The sequence below is a fragment of the Ixodes scapularis genome, unplaced genomic scaffold (assembly GCF_016920785.2).
Source record: "Ixodes scapularis isolate PalLabHiFi unplaced genomic scaffold, ASM1692078v2 PGA_scaffold13__105_contigs__length_92229423, whole genome shotgun sequence".
Classification (NCBI taxonomy): Eukaryota; Metazoa; Arthropoda; class Arachnida; order Ixodida; family Ixodidae; genus Ixodes; species Ixodes scapularis.
The window spans coordinates 51,477,957-51,492,593 of NW_024609839.1; the positions used below are offsets into that span (position 1 = coordinate 51,477,957).

Here is a 14,637-nt window from a genome sequence, read left to right on the forward strand (position 1 = left end):
CGGCGCGGTCCAGTGTCCCAAGCATTTTCCACGCTCAAATGTAATATTGGCGATTAATTGCGACTATAGAATGCTGCTTTAAATAGAAAACTGCCCTAATTAAGTGGTAATAGACGCTGAAACGTCGTAACAAAAGAACCTTTGACTTGTTTGAAGTATAATAAAAGTAAATTATTGTATGCAACGTTGGTGGCGTTATTTGGAAAAGACAAGGTAACTGGATGGAGGGATGATAGATAATTTTATCAGAAATACATTTTTATTATCAGTCAAGAACATTGAAGTACCGAGTAGGCATTTTTCAACTTTTGTAGTAAAGGTTCCTTAGGTTGGTGGGGTCGTTATTTCATTCGATCGAAGATTCGTGGTAACCACGGGTATATCAGCGTACCAACAAAAATTAGGCATACCAGTCGTTTTTCCAAAACTACGTCATAAGATTGCGCACGAGACGTATTTACCTAGCACTCGAGACCATTATTTTTGTCAATGTTGGTTTCATTGGTGTCATTTCTTTTTTTTTTTTTTTTTTTCGTGGTTAGCTGAACAGCATAGACAGAAGCCTAAGGTAAGAAATGGTTGAATGCAGGTGTTTTTGTCTATTTCTAGACCTTCATGTTTTGTCTAAAGTTTTCAGTTGTTCGCATTAACAAAGCATGAACTAACCTGTTCAACATCTCTGTTGGAGCATTTCATCTAGATATGTTACAGTACGAGATAATGTATGCATTCATATAAGGGACGTGTAGTTTTATTACCCTGATACGAAAACATACTGCCAAAACCGCAATAAAGGAAAACGCGAAGATTTGTTTTAAAAATGTCTGCCGATGGGGGCGCGAAACGTTAGCAGCTGCATCTTTTAAGCATTTTTTTTTTGGTTTCCTAAGGTGTAAAATTTGTTCTCCGTTTCCTTGTGAATCTATTTTGCACAACTCCGCGTGTTCACAATTATGCCCGCGTCTTCCGGAATTATAACTTTTCGTGTAACTAAGACAAATTAAAGCGTATGCCGAGCTTCTAAACTATCCCGATTTCATGATTATATTTTTTTCTAGTTTCATTCATAGTTTTATTTTGTGCAATGCAAATCCGATATATATATAAATATATTGAAAAAACGGAGCGCAGAATGACGAAAAGTATATACGGAAGAAAACGCACCTGAGACGGTTGTTGGAGTTTTTTAAAACATTTGTTGGAGTTTTTTAAAAATATTATTGGTAAGGTTGGTCGACGTTTCGGCCTGAGCCAGACCTTTTTCGAGACTTTACTTTACTTTATGAGACTTTACCACAAACCAAGAGTGGCAATAGACAGCTGTTTTTGTAACTATACACAAAGCTAAACTATAAAGTAGGAGGAAGGAGGAAAAAGAAAAGGTTCTTGCCGGTTCCTGTCGTTGTCACTGATTTATTATTTTTTTTTTTTTAATTCGAAATGATCCAGTGAAGCGAAGCTAACGAAGTTTGCTCTTCCTGGTTTGTGTGCTCGGGAGGGCTGTTCGCCGAAACGAATCAGTGTCACGCGACGTTATCAAATTAGAAGATGGAGGAGGCACTGTTATCTTTGTTTATGCATAAAAAGGCGGATATATTCCCAGATATTTTTTTGCCAAACGTAACAGGAAAAAAAAGTAAAGATAAAAACGCCTGCTGCAGCACAATTAGTAAATTCGAAAGACTAAAAACATTTTAAATTTTTGCCGATTTATTTGCGACAGGTTTTCTAGACTGCAATCGCTTCCGTGCGAAAGAAGGCAATTAGGCAATGAACAATAACTTGCTCCAATTGGAAAAAAAAAAACGAAAAAAAAGAGGGGGGGGGGGGGATGGAATGGCATTTGTTGCCTTGTCGCTTTGGAAGTAAAAATGTAAGTATTACGTCAGTTGTAGTACTTATTTCCTTTAAATTTATCAATTTTTTTTTTATATAGACGAGCTGGTGAAGAACCGTAAAATAATATATTTATTAGTACCACTTCAAAGTTAGAATACACTGTAAATCCAAGTTAGGTTAAGTGAAAATATTGCCCATTAATGACATGTAAAAATGTTCTCCCGAATTGTACAACAGAATTTTTCTAATTTTTTTAGTCGCAAAACCACAGCCCTTTACAGCGGTAAATCAGCGGCATGCACCGGAAAAAAAAAAAAAAAAAAAAAAAAAAAAATTGCAAAGTTGCATTAACGAGCAATTCCAAACTTTTTTTTCCCGAAAACGTTTGAACACGCCGGACATTTTGCATGTCAAGCAAGTAAATTAATCAATAATAAAACCTAAAAAACGGTAGTTTTTACCACAATTCATGCCTCGTCACATGTCCTATTTTAAAGAGTAAAGCGCGAAACACATGTACGACGAAACCTTCCCATCCGACGCGCGGACTGCCAGAATGACCTTAGGGGGCGAGGGTTTTCGTAGCATCGGAGAGCGTTGAAATACCTCGCCTCCGACCGTCGTATTGCCTGGTCGGACGTCGGAATAGACGGTTTCGTCGTACGTGTGTTTCGCGCTTAACTCGAAGGCCAATTTAGTCTAAAAAAAATTATTGTGCCTGCCAGGGATCGAACCTGGGACCTTCCGCGTGTTAAGCGGATGTGATAACCACTACATTTTTTTTTTCTTTATTGCCGCATTGAGACACACAACACTGAGAATGCAAACAGCGACAGACATTAAAACACCAGCCCGGCTTCGGCTAGTAGTGCTAGATTAAAACCTTTTCATGCTTAAAAGAGGTTCCACGCGTGGAATCCACTCGGGCACGCTCTTCTGTGCCTTATATACATTTTCTTTAGCGGCGCCGCCATCTTGAGAATTGCGGCGCCGACGACGCCGTCTAGCGGCTTAGAAAAAGAAATACCGACTAGTTCTGGCAGCACAGCTATCTGGGTAGGCAACAGTGTGGGTATGGGGGGAACTTGGCTAGACTTGGCTATGGTGGGCTGCAATAACTTGTCCGGTTGAATCCAGCTGGCTACTCCCAGGCCATCACCTTGCCTCCTCGAGAGAACGAGGACGAAGACGGTGGGGTGCTCTTATTGAGTTTTCACAGCGAAGTATATATGAGCAGTTTAATGTAGTCTATGCAGGTAAGCTCTCGACATTTGATAGCTCCATCTTGAGTGGTGGCATGTAAACTTTTTCATACCTTTCACATACCATGGGGCTTGCAGTGATAACCTAATTGGACCACCTGCACCGGGAATTAAAATCGGTCCTCTTGTCGTGCACGAAGTGGTCGTGAGCTTAAACGTGACGTTGATTCTGATACGAATCTCTCGCGATTGAAGCTCGCAATCGACTGACTTCATAAATAAGGATTCTTGGGGAAAATGCGAAGCTCGATTACATTGCAGCCACACTCGCGCTGCAGCTTCTTGTGCTCATGGCACACTTGCTGCTATTGTTCTTATGCTTTTTTAAATTATTTATCCATCGACCACGCAGTGGTAGCCAGACAACCGTAGATTTTCGGAAATCGCAGCACGGTAAAAAGGAGCACTCGGAACTAACTCATGCACGACGTCCGTTTTTAAGCCTTTTCGTCCATACCCTTGGGGGTTGCATACCCTGTGTCAGCGGGAAATCCAAAAGTGCACCAGGTCGAGGGTACGTCAGTTACTGGCTGGTTTGAGGTTATGCGAAAAAGGTCTATACACCTCGAGCAAAGATGCAATACTCTCCCGGAAATATTTCTGCGCCTCGCGGGCGTCAACATCTGCGTGGCGCATAGCCATCCGAGACCTCCAAATGCTGTGCAGGCCCCTGGCCCAGTAACATCATCGTATCAAACGGCACACCGGCCTCATTTTCGATGGGGAGGTACCTTATCCCGTGCACGTCCAGAGGTAAATCGTTCTTCAGGGCCCGTTGAAGAACGTCCCAGAAAAAGACGCCATCCCAATATTAAAAAAAAAAAAAAAAACGTGTTCGATGGTTTCCGGTTTTTTACACAAAAAAACAATGGTCGCCCCACGGGACGAACAGTCGTTTAGACGCCATCCATGTCTTTACAGATAACGTGCCTGTGTGCAAGTAGAAAAAGAATGTTTTAACCCCGGATGGAACCAGCATTCTCTTAACTCGTTTTAAAACCTCTTGACCCGGGCTTGCAGAGTACTGTGCTCGATACAAATGTATGGGAAAAACAACATCACAGAGATCCTTATACAACTTTTTGCCAGACACTTTGCTTAAATATTCGAACGAAAAACGAGCTGTCAGGAATTGACATGAAACGACGACCTCCTTCATATAGCCGTGAATGCGCCCTGGCACCCATGCCGAAGAAACCACGAACTTGGGCAGAGCGCTACTCAGCCTCACTTGGCATACTGTACGCAAAAAAGGGTCACCTACATCCTGCCAGAAAGATAAAACGTAATAACCACTACACAACAAGTACCGCGGGAATCCGCTAATACAAAGCCTCAACATATGACCCATTGATAGAGTAGCAATTAAAAAAGCACATCGCACATCAATTCAGCTAAAAAACAAACAAAAACAGAAACACTGTGCCTGCCAGGGATCGAACCTGGGACCTTCCGCGTGTTAGGCGGATGTGATAACCACTACACAAGAAGCACCGCTGGAATCTGTTAAAACGAAGCCTCATCATATGACCTATTATGGAGTAGCAATTGAAAAGAACGTCACATACGAATTCTGTTCAAAAAGAAAATCACTGTGCCTGCCAGGGATCGAACCTGGGACCTTCCGCGTGTTAGGCGGATGTGATAACCACTACACAACAAGCACCGCTCGAGTCCGCTAAAACGAAGCCCTATCATACGACCTATTATGGAGTAGCAATTGAAAAGCACGTTACATACGAATTCTGTTCAAAAGAAAATCACTGTGCCTGCCAGGGATCGAACCTGGGACCTTCCGCGTGTTAGGCGGATGTGATAACCACTACACAACAAGCACGCCCTGGAAAGTTGCCCAGTCGGCGTCCGAGCGAAGGGCAATCTGGGGCAGTTTCGCAATCTTCCCGCCGGGCTAGTTGGTCCAGATTAGAATTCAAAGCGCAGCACAAGACGCACACACCTCTCGTCCCGACACGCGTGTCTTGAACAATCAACCCTCGTGTTTCGTTTTACTCCTTGTTTTGTAATGGTTGCATTTTTTTTTTTGGGGGGGGGGGGGGGGGGTTTGGAGGGGGGTGGAGGGGGGGAGGGTGGAAATAGAAGATTGTCAGGTTTTATTAGATAACGCAACGTTTCGATGGCTGCATTCTATTTTTCTTCTTGTAGAATCTTGCTTTGTTAAAGCCATAGCTGAAAATGATTCTCCACAGAAAATAATCAATTTGCTGATCTCAGCCTTAATGTCCAAATAACACCTCAAAACCTCACACACACAAAAAAAAAAGGGGGGGGGGGGGGCGCAACTACGCTGTGGTATTTCAAAGCAAGAGCTGCCTCAAGCCGAAACGCGAAATGAGTTTAACCTGCATCCGTTGGAACAGTATCGTTTTTATTTATTTCCACAGTACCCGATGCAAACAGCTTAACTAGTGTGTATGGGGGCCCTATACTCCTTTACACAAATCACTCAGAAAGCCAGAGTGCCTCAAGGTCGACAACGATGACTCCAACTCAAGTGTTCAAGGAAAACCAAAAAAGTGACTTATTCATTCATTAATTAGTAACTTATTTACAGCAATGACTCATTAGTCACTCATTTTACTTCCTAACTCAGTAAAATCTTTTATTAGCTTATTAATTAGATAGCGACTTACAATAAACTTATTAACTTAGTACTGACTTAGTAGCGAAGTTGTCGAACTGATTACCCATCGACCATCTCAGCTCCCACCATACTTACATAATAAATATAATAATAATAATAATAATTATTGTTACTATTACTCTAATATTGACTAAGTAATAGCTAATTACAAACTTAATAAACTGACTGACTAACACCCAGTTACATGGGCACACTTAACTGCAGTTACACTTTACCACAGTTACCACACTACTATACACCAACATAAGGCCCTGAAGTTACGCAGCGTGCGGTGACGCTGTATGTTGTCTGCGCGGCGCATGGGCAGAAGCTTCACTTCACACGAATTTGGTTTGTGCGCACGCGCATGTGCCCACCACGCATGGGCGTGTGGCCAAACGCCGACTTGGACAACCTGCTCTGGCTACGCAGTCAACGGCGCGTCCGCTTGCTCATCTGGAGCGTCCGTCAAAGTTGTGCACGAACACTCCCTTCGTCACTTCTTCCGAAATAACTGTCCGAGAGTGTATAGTGTGGCCACTGCGGTAAAGCGTAAATGCAGTTAAGGGGGACTTAACTGCGGTTTAGAGATGTGCCGGTGTAACTATAGGGTATTAGCGATGAATATGTTAAACTATTCATTGACGTATTTTGAGCTCGATTAATTTCGAGTGTGGGTTTTCTTGATTTTTGACGCTTTTTCCTATACTTACGAGTGGTTTCTAGTCCTTATAATGTGGAAAAGTGTGTGCAAGTCACTTTTGGGAGGAAACGTAACCCTGTCCCATCATGATATTTCATTGATGATCATAGATTAAGTAATAACACGGATGTTAAATATTTAGGGATTACTTTGTCAAGCACCCTTTCTTTTAATGTTCATGTCACTGAAACTGCGAAGAAAGCCAGCTGCACATTAAATTTTCTTATTCAAGATTTACGCGGTGCTCCACAGATAATAAAAGAGACTGCTTATTGCTGTTTGGTAAGACTTACACTGAAATATGCATGTGTTTTGTGGGATCCGCATCATAAGTACCCTGCAGATAAGTTAGAAAAACTTCAAAACCGTGCGGCGAGATTTGAAACGGGAAATTATAGTAGAAACAAGAGCGTAAGAGAGACTAAAATTGTACTATGTTGGGAAACTTTATTGTCAAGGCACAAAGATTTTCGATTGGGGTTCTTGCTCGCAATTTTTAATGATATGACTGGTATTGATAAAAGCAACTACATAAAATTACCTAACTACATTTCAAATCGTGTGGATCATACCAGAAAAATAAGGGAAATTTCTCTTAGAACAGATTCTAAGAAGTTTTCATATTTTTTTTTACGCACGATCGCTCAGTGGAACCTGTTACCATAGTCTTTTTTTATTTGTGAAGACGTGGCACCATTTATCTCAGGAAATGGTCTCGATTTTTGATGTTGTTTATGTTCAATGTTTATATATTTTCTTTATTGACTTCCCAGGTTGTATATTTAAGTGTTCTGTTTTTATTTTATTGAGCGTATTAATCTATGGGCTGTACCTGGCTATAATGCCGAAGTTTTCGACGCTGCAGGTTTGTTTCTGCAAATAAATCAAAGAAATATAAGTTTTAAAAAAAACGTAATGGCGGCCTGTTTGTTGTAAGTTGGTTCGTGGACTTCATATACCTTTCAAACACGTTTTTTTAGCAACCATTTTTTTTTCAACGTGTTGTCATTTTTTTTTTTTACGACTACCGTTCTTGCATAAACCTCTACCCGAAACAGAAAAAAAAAAAATCTTCTTCCGCCATATCTTTCGACGCACAAAGCGGTGCATACATCACTCCCTTCCGCTGTCACGAGGCCGTCGGCAAAGTTCTCGGGAACAGAGTTGTACCACAGCGTCACAAACACCGAACAAATCGGCACGACTCCTGTTTCTTGGCTGAGAACCCGCCCATGCCTCGCGCTCGGTGTGCTCTTCCTTGCGTTTCTGATTTTGTCTTTCTTTTATGCCGCGTCGTCGCTCAGTCGGATCATTGCCAACGTGGGGTCGGCTTTCGCCACGAGCAGCAACCACGGGAAGTCGAGAGCCCGAACAGAGAACAATGCACACGTACATCTGCAGACAGGCCTTTGGAGCTATGGGGGCCACTCTATCGAGCCGTTTGTCCCAGCGAGATTCTTTCTCGTTCTGCAGGAGACCTCACGAGACCCGTCCTCCAGAACCGTCCCCCCGTCGCAATTTCTCTCTCTCTCTTTTTTATGTTGGCACGGTACCGTTTAACTTGACACGAATAATAATTATTCAGCGTGTTGCCATTTTAACTATCACTAGGATTCCGAGTTTTCGGTATATACCGATAAACACCGAAAAATAACCCCCGAGCCGATTTGATCAAAATTTATGAAAACCGAAGAACCCCCGAATAAGAGCAAATCCAAAATCCACGAGAATAATCCCTTTTCTTTTTTTGTTTACAGCTTTGTTTTGTGTATGTCTGAAACTAATTAAACGCTATGTTGAAGCAGCCCAAGGAGTTGCTTTATTTCTGGGGAACATACAACAGGCTTGTTCGAGACGCACGCGTGCTTCACAAAGCTTGGGGAATCCCGTGCCATGATCCTCGATACCAAACGATTTCTTGACGGACGCCAAAAATCGACACCGAAAAACACCGAATTTGTAATAAAGAAAAGATAAAAAATAACACCGAATTTGAAGAAAATAAACCCCGAAAACACGGAACTGCAAGCAACCACATCCTGAAAGCTAGTCTGGCCACCATCGATGAAAACTACTTTCTTTCGCACCAGTTTGTTCACCTTCGGCAAGCCTTGGTAAGGCTTCACTAGCAGACGATCTACGACACGCCAACACCAAGATGGCGGCTCCCAGAGACCGCACTGGCACACGTCCTATAATCTGACAGTTTAAAGATTTGCATATATAATTGCCCTCCTCTTCTCTCCGACGTTCGTCACCGGTCGATTGAAGCGCCACCGAATTTGCACGCTTCGGTTGCTCTCCGAACTATCGTGGCGGACGTGCGCACCTAAAGTGTGAATGGGGTGGCGCTTTAATCAACCGGTGACGAACAAGGGGTGGTAGTCGGGGAAAGGGGGGGGGGGGGGGGGGGGGGGGAGGTGCCTATATATTGTTGAAAGTTTTCCAATTGCGCTAACTCCGGCGCCTGGTTGAGTTTCCAACTATCTGACGTTTATATATATATATATACTTCTGATATGTCAGGGGTTGAAAGTTATACTAAGCGCATCTCTCTCAAAAACCGTTGTCTCTAAAACAAATCTTGTACATGTGCCTAGCTTGAACTAAAGTAAATCGAGGTGCTGGTTTGGAGGACACGTCGTATCCTAACACGCTCATATTATAATTAGGGCATTTGTTTTAGGGTATTACATATTTTTGTCTAAATTGAGGGGGTAAAAACCTGGCGATATTTTCAAGGCTTGCAATAGGGCAGAAATCGGGATTCTTTTAGAACCTATTACGGAATTCAGGTTTTTCGGGGTTGTATATAAATCAAAAACTCTAATTGCGTTATTCACACATACATGCCATTAATTTTCAGGTAATGGAGTTAAAACGTTGGGATTAAAAGGTAACATAAAAGCTTACTCAATCATTCCAATTATCAACAAGCTTTTGTTGGCTGCTGCGCTGTCCTCGCGCAACGCAGCAGAGGCTGGTTGCACTATTTCTCCACAGGGTGCGGTGCCGTCGGTGCCGAGAAGCGCTCCGATTGTAAACCGGAACTTAAAAGCCCGACGAAATTGTGCGTTTTTTCAGAACGCCGTAAAATACCGCGCGCGCCTTCTATCGCTCTGCAATTTGTTGATTTAGTGTTTTTCGATGATGCTCAGCAAGATTCTAATTGAAACCATGCCCTTAAACTGAATATTTAGAAAATTAATGACACGAAAATAATTAACAACTTAATTATCGAAAACTTTTATAATTTTTTTAAATAGGCCCCTGGCCTAGGACCAAAACGACACAAGCCTTTTTTTTTTGGCGCGATGCGTAGTTTTCGCAATATCGAATATGTCCACCTTTCGTGAAACACCCTATATATATATATATATATATATATATATATATATATATATATATATATATATATATATGATGATGATGATGATGAAGAGCGGTCCCCGCTCAAAACGTCGTAATAAACTTCGAATTAGTAACTCCGAGAGTACGTATCTTCGACTTAACTTTTCCCGGTCCATTGTTTTTATATTTACCTTACTTAGCATATATTGTCACGGGTGGTGACTAATAAACAAGAAATAAACAGGAATAAATAAACGTTTAATGTGGCGAACTTGTGCCAAAAATAAAAGGGTACAAAAGAAAGATAACAACAGAGCGTCGCGGGCGTCGAAGGCGGCGAAGCAGCACGATCAAACGCTGAGGCGAGACTGACTCGACAATGTAGCGAGCGGCGTCTTATCTAGAGTGAGTCACTATCTCGAAGATTCGGCGGAGAAGGTTCGAGCGTAGCGCGCTCGGGGCGAGAATGAACACACACTTTCTAGAACAACATAAGCAGGGATAAACGACAGAAGTTATGTACGGAGCAAGAATAAACAAGAAAGTTCTAGAAGTCCGTGACCCTGCGCGCGGCATTATCCCCCCCTTTAAAAGCGCATCGTCCCGATGCAGCACAAAACAAAACAAAACAAAAAAAAAACCAAAACAAAACGACAGCAGAATCGCGAGCCGCAGTTCACAGTTCACAGTTCAGAGTTCAGAGTTCAGAGTTCAGAGTTCAGAGTTCACAGTTCACTCGTCGACAAGAGTAAAAAGTTCTATCGTTCGTAATACGGCTTCAGCCGGACGACGTGTACCACCTCGGGTCGCGGCTGACGTCTTGCAGATGGGCGCGTTCCGTCGGGTAGAACTTCGTAGTTCAGATCGCCGAGGCGCCGGATGATCTTGTAGGGTCCGAAATAGCGTTTCAGAAGTTTTTCGCTGAGACCGCGACGACGTATTGGTGTCCAGACCCATACCCGGTCTCCGGGTTGAAAGTGGACGTCCCGGCGACGAAGGTTATACCGGCGTGCGTCGACTCGCTGTTGGTCTTGAATCTTGACTCTTGCCAGTTGACGAGCTTCCTCCGCGCGCTGGGAGATGAGTTGAGCGTCGTCGTTGACATCACCGGTTGGCACGTGAGGCAGCATGGCGTCGAGCGTCGTGGTAACCGTTCGGCCGTGTACCAGTTGGAACGGTGTCATTCCCGTGGTTTCTTGAACCGCTGTGTTGTACGCAAACGTGACGTACGGCAGCACCTCGTCCCATGTCTTGTGCTCTACGTCGACGTACATGGAAATCATGTCGGCGATGGTTTTGTTGAGTCTCTCCGTCAGCCCGTTGGTCTGCGGGTGGTACGCCGTGGTGCGACGATGGCTGGTGTGGCTGAGACGAAGGACTTCTTGCGTCAGCTGGGCCATGAAGGATGACCCGCGATCTGTAATCAGTACTTCAGGTGCGCCGTGTCGAAGGAGAATGGACTCGACGAAAAATTTGGCGACTTCCACGGCTGTTCCCGATGGCAGGGCTTTCGTCTCGGCGTATCGTGTAAGATAATCGGTGGCGACGATTATCCAGCGGTTCCCCATCGTCGACGGTGGAAAAGGACCCAGCAAATCCATTCCAATTTGCTGGAAGGGCTTGGTTGGCGGGGTAATCGGCTGGAGGAGACCTGCTGGCTTTGACGGCGGTTTCTTGCGTCGCTGGCACTCATGGCACGATCGTGTGTAGAGATGGACGGTCTTCGGAAGCTTTGGCCAGTAGTACTTGTCACGAATCCGGGCAAGGGTCCTGCTGTAGCCGAGATGTCCGGCTGTTGGGTCGTCGTGGCACGCTTGAAAAATTTCTTCTCGGAGGTTGGCGGGGACAACCAGTAGCCAAGGAGTTTCGCTGGTTCCGAAATTCTTTCTGAAGAGCACGCCTCCCCGTAGGACAAAGCTCGGTAGGTCCCGAGAAAAGACCCGTGGGACAGAGCTTCCTCGACCTTCGAGGTGGTCGATCACGGAGCTAAGTTCTGCGTCGTCGCGTTGCAGTGCCCTCATGTCGGTAGCGTTAACTGCGCCTAGAAAAAAGGAGTCGTCATCGTCGTCGGCGCCGGAGATTGGAGGTTCGACTGGAGCCCTAGACAAACAGTCAGCGTCATTATGCTTGCGGCCGGACTTATGCACAACGGTTACGTCGAATTCCTGCAGTCGAAGGCTCCAGCGGGCGAGGCGTCCGGACGGATCCTTGAGGTTTGCGAGCCAGCAGAGGGCGTGGTGGTCTGTGACCACGCGAAACGGGATCCCATACAAGTACGGGCGGAACTTGGTTATCGCCCAGACAACAGCAAGACATTCTTTGTCGGTCGTTGAATAATTTTGTTCTGCCTTAGACAGCGCCCGGCTTGCGTAAGCGATTACTCTCTCTGCCCCTTCTTGTCGCTGAACGAGTACCGCACCGAGACCGGTATTGCTGGCGTCCGTGTGGATTTCAGTCTCCGCCGACTGGTCAAAATGTCCGAGGATAGGGGGCGACTGGAGCCTTCGCTTGAGTTCGCCGAACGCTTGCTCTTGCTCCTCTCCCCACTGGAACTGCACGTCGTCTTTCGTCAGATGCGTCAGCGGTGCAGAAATTTGTGCAAAGTCACGAACGAAACGTCTGTAATAGGCGCACAGCCCAAGAAATCTTCGAACGGTCTTCTTGTCTGATGGCTTCGGGAACTCGGCGACAGCGGACGTTTTTGCGGGATCAGGGCTTACACCCTGCGCACTCACGACGTGGCCCAAGAATTTCAGCTCACCATAGGCGAACCGACACTTGGAAGGCTTGAGGGTCAGCCCAGCAGCCTTGAAGGCCTGTAGCACGGCTCGCAGTCGTCTCAGATGCTCGTCAAATTCGCTTGCGAACACCACAACATCGTCGAGGTAGACGAGACAGCTTTGCCATTTCAAGCCGGCAAGGACGGTGTCCATAACGCGCTGGAAGGTTGCCGGCGCTGTGCACAGCCCGAACGGCATTACTTTAAACTCATACAGTCCATCCGGCGTGACGAAGGCTGTCTTCTCACGATCTCGTTCGTCGACCTCAATCTGCCAGTACCCGCTCTTTAAGTCCATCGACGAAAAGTATCGGGCGTGGCGCAGCCGGTCCAGGGTGTCGTCGATCCGTGGCAGCGGGTAGACGTCCTTTTTTGTTACGGCGTTCAGTCGGCGATAGTCCACGCAGAACCGAAGAGTCCCGTCTTTCTTTTTCACCAGGACTACCGGTGAAGCCCACGGACTGCTTGAGGGCTGGACAATGTCGTCGTTGAGCATTTCTTGTACCTGCTGCTGGATGGCTTCCCTTTCTTTCACGGAGACCCTGTACGGCGGCCGATGCACAGGGAGTGCGTCGTCATCAGTAATTATCCGATGTTTCGCAACCGTCGTTTGGCGCACCTTCGACGACGCGGAGAAGCACTCACTGAACTCGGCGAGAAGGTCACGAAGTTGTCGTCGTTGTGGGGCTGGGAGGGACGGGTCGATGTCGAGCTCTGAGGACGTGATTGTCTTGTTCTGCGTCGGAGAGGCGTCTCCTGAGATCACGGCGATCGCGGCTGAGTCTTGAATTTCCTCGACGTAGCCCACGGCTGTACCCTTCGTAAGGTGCTGCGACTCTTGCCGGAAGTTGGTGACAAGGGCTACGGTACGCCCGTCCTGGAGCTCTGTTACGCCTCTTGCAATGCCAATCCCTCGTCCGAGGAGAAGTTGGACGCTTCCTTCCAGCAGTGCTACACCGCAGGTGGCTCCTTCGGTCCCGACGGGCACAAAGACACTCGACAGCGGCGGCAGGTTTACGTGGCTGACGAGGACTCGCGCTGCAGCTAACGTAGGTTTGGGATTTTCCACCGATGGCACAGGCTTCCGAAGCGTCAGCTTGTTCTCCGCAAGGTCGATGATGGCGCCGTATTCACACAGGAAGTCCATTCCGAGAATGACGTCCCTCGAGCAGTCTTGCAGAACGACGAACTTCACAGGGCATGTTTCGCCGTGAATCTCGACGCGAGCGGTGCATCTCCCGACTGGTGTAATCAGGTGTCCTCCGGCGGTTCTTATTTGTGGTCCATCCCACGGCGTCATGACTTTTCGAAGGCGGCGGGAGAGCCTCCCACTCAAGACTGAGTAGTCTGCTCCGGTGTCCACGAGTGCCGATTCGTCGAGGCCGTCGATCACAACGTTCAGGTTGTTGGACACCGATGCAGGAGCGTCGTTGTGATGCGTGGCGTCGGGAGAGTGGGAGCGCTCCGTCGTTCTTGGAGGCTCTTTACATCGGTCGTCTTCGGCAACTCCACCTCCAGGGGTTGCCGCGCCTAGTTTCCCCGGCGAGGAGCGAGGGGTGATAGGCTTTCACGTCGGGGTCGGTGCATCGGCGAAGCCGGACGTCGTGGCGATGGCGACCGGAACTCTCGGCGGGAGGCAGGCTCGGGGGACTGAGGTCGTCGAAGGTACTCGTCGATCTCCCGAGGGCGTTCACCGTAACGGGGGCGTGGGTCATTTGGGTGGAACCCCCGCAGTCCGAGTCGCCGGTATGGGCATTGGCGGTAGGTGTGGTTCGCTTCCCCGCAGTGGAAACACAAAGGACGTCGGTCGGGTGTTCGCCACACGTCGGTCTTCCGAGGTGCGCGGGGCTCTTGGCCGGCGTACTGAGCCTGGTCGTCGCGGCGGCGGTCGTGCTGCAGCGCAGGAGAACGACGTCGGGGCGGCGCAACATAGGCTGGAGGAGGAGGCGGTGGCCGTCGGGCCACTGCGGCGTAGGTCAGGGCGGGCTCTTCGGGTGGTGCTACGCTGGCAGGAGCCTCCGGTTGAATTGCCCGCTGGACTTCTTCGCGCACCACTTCGGCT

General features: G+C 46.8%; 3 non-coding genes across 3 annotated transcripts; all 3 read right to left on the reverse strand.

Moving 5' to 3' along the window:
- Positions 1-4,522: 4,522 nt before the first annotated feature.
- Trnav-aac lies at positions 4,523-4,595 on the reverse strand. The gene has a single exon. It is a non-coding gene; the product is annotated as a tRNA-Val (tRNA).
- A 99-nt stretch (positions 4,596-4,694) lies between these two features.
- Positions 4,695-4,767, reverse strand: Trnav-aac. The gene has a single exon. It is a non-coding gene; the product is annotated as a tRNA-Val (tRNA).
- A 98-nt stretch (positions 4,768-4,865) lies between these two features.
- On the reverse strand, positions 4,866-4,938 carry Trnav-aac. The gene has a single exon. It is a non-coding gene; the product is annotated as a tRNA-Val (tRNA).
- Between the last annotated feature and the right edge of the window lie 9,699 nt (positions 4,939-14,637).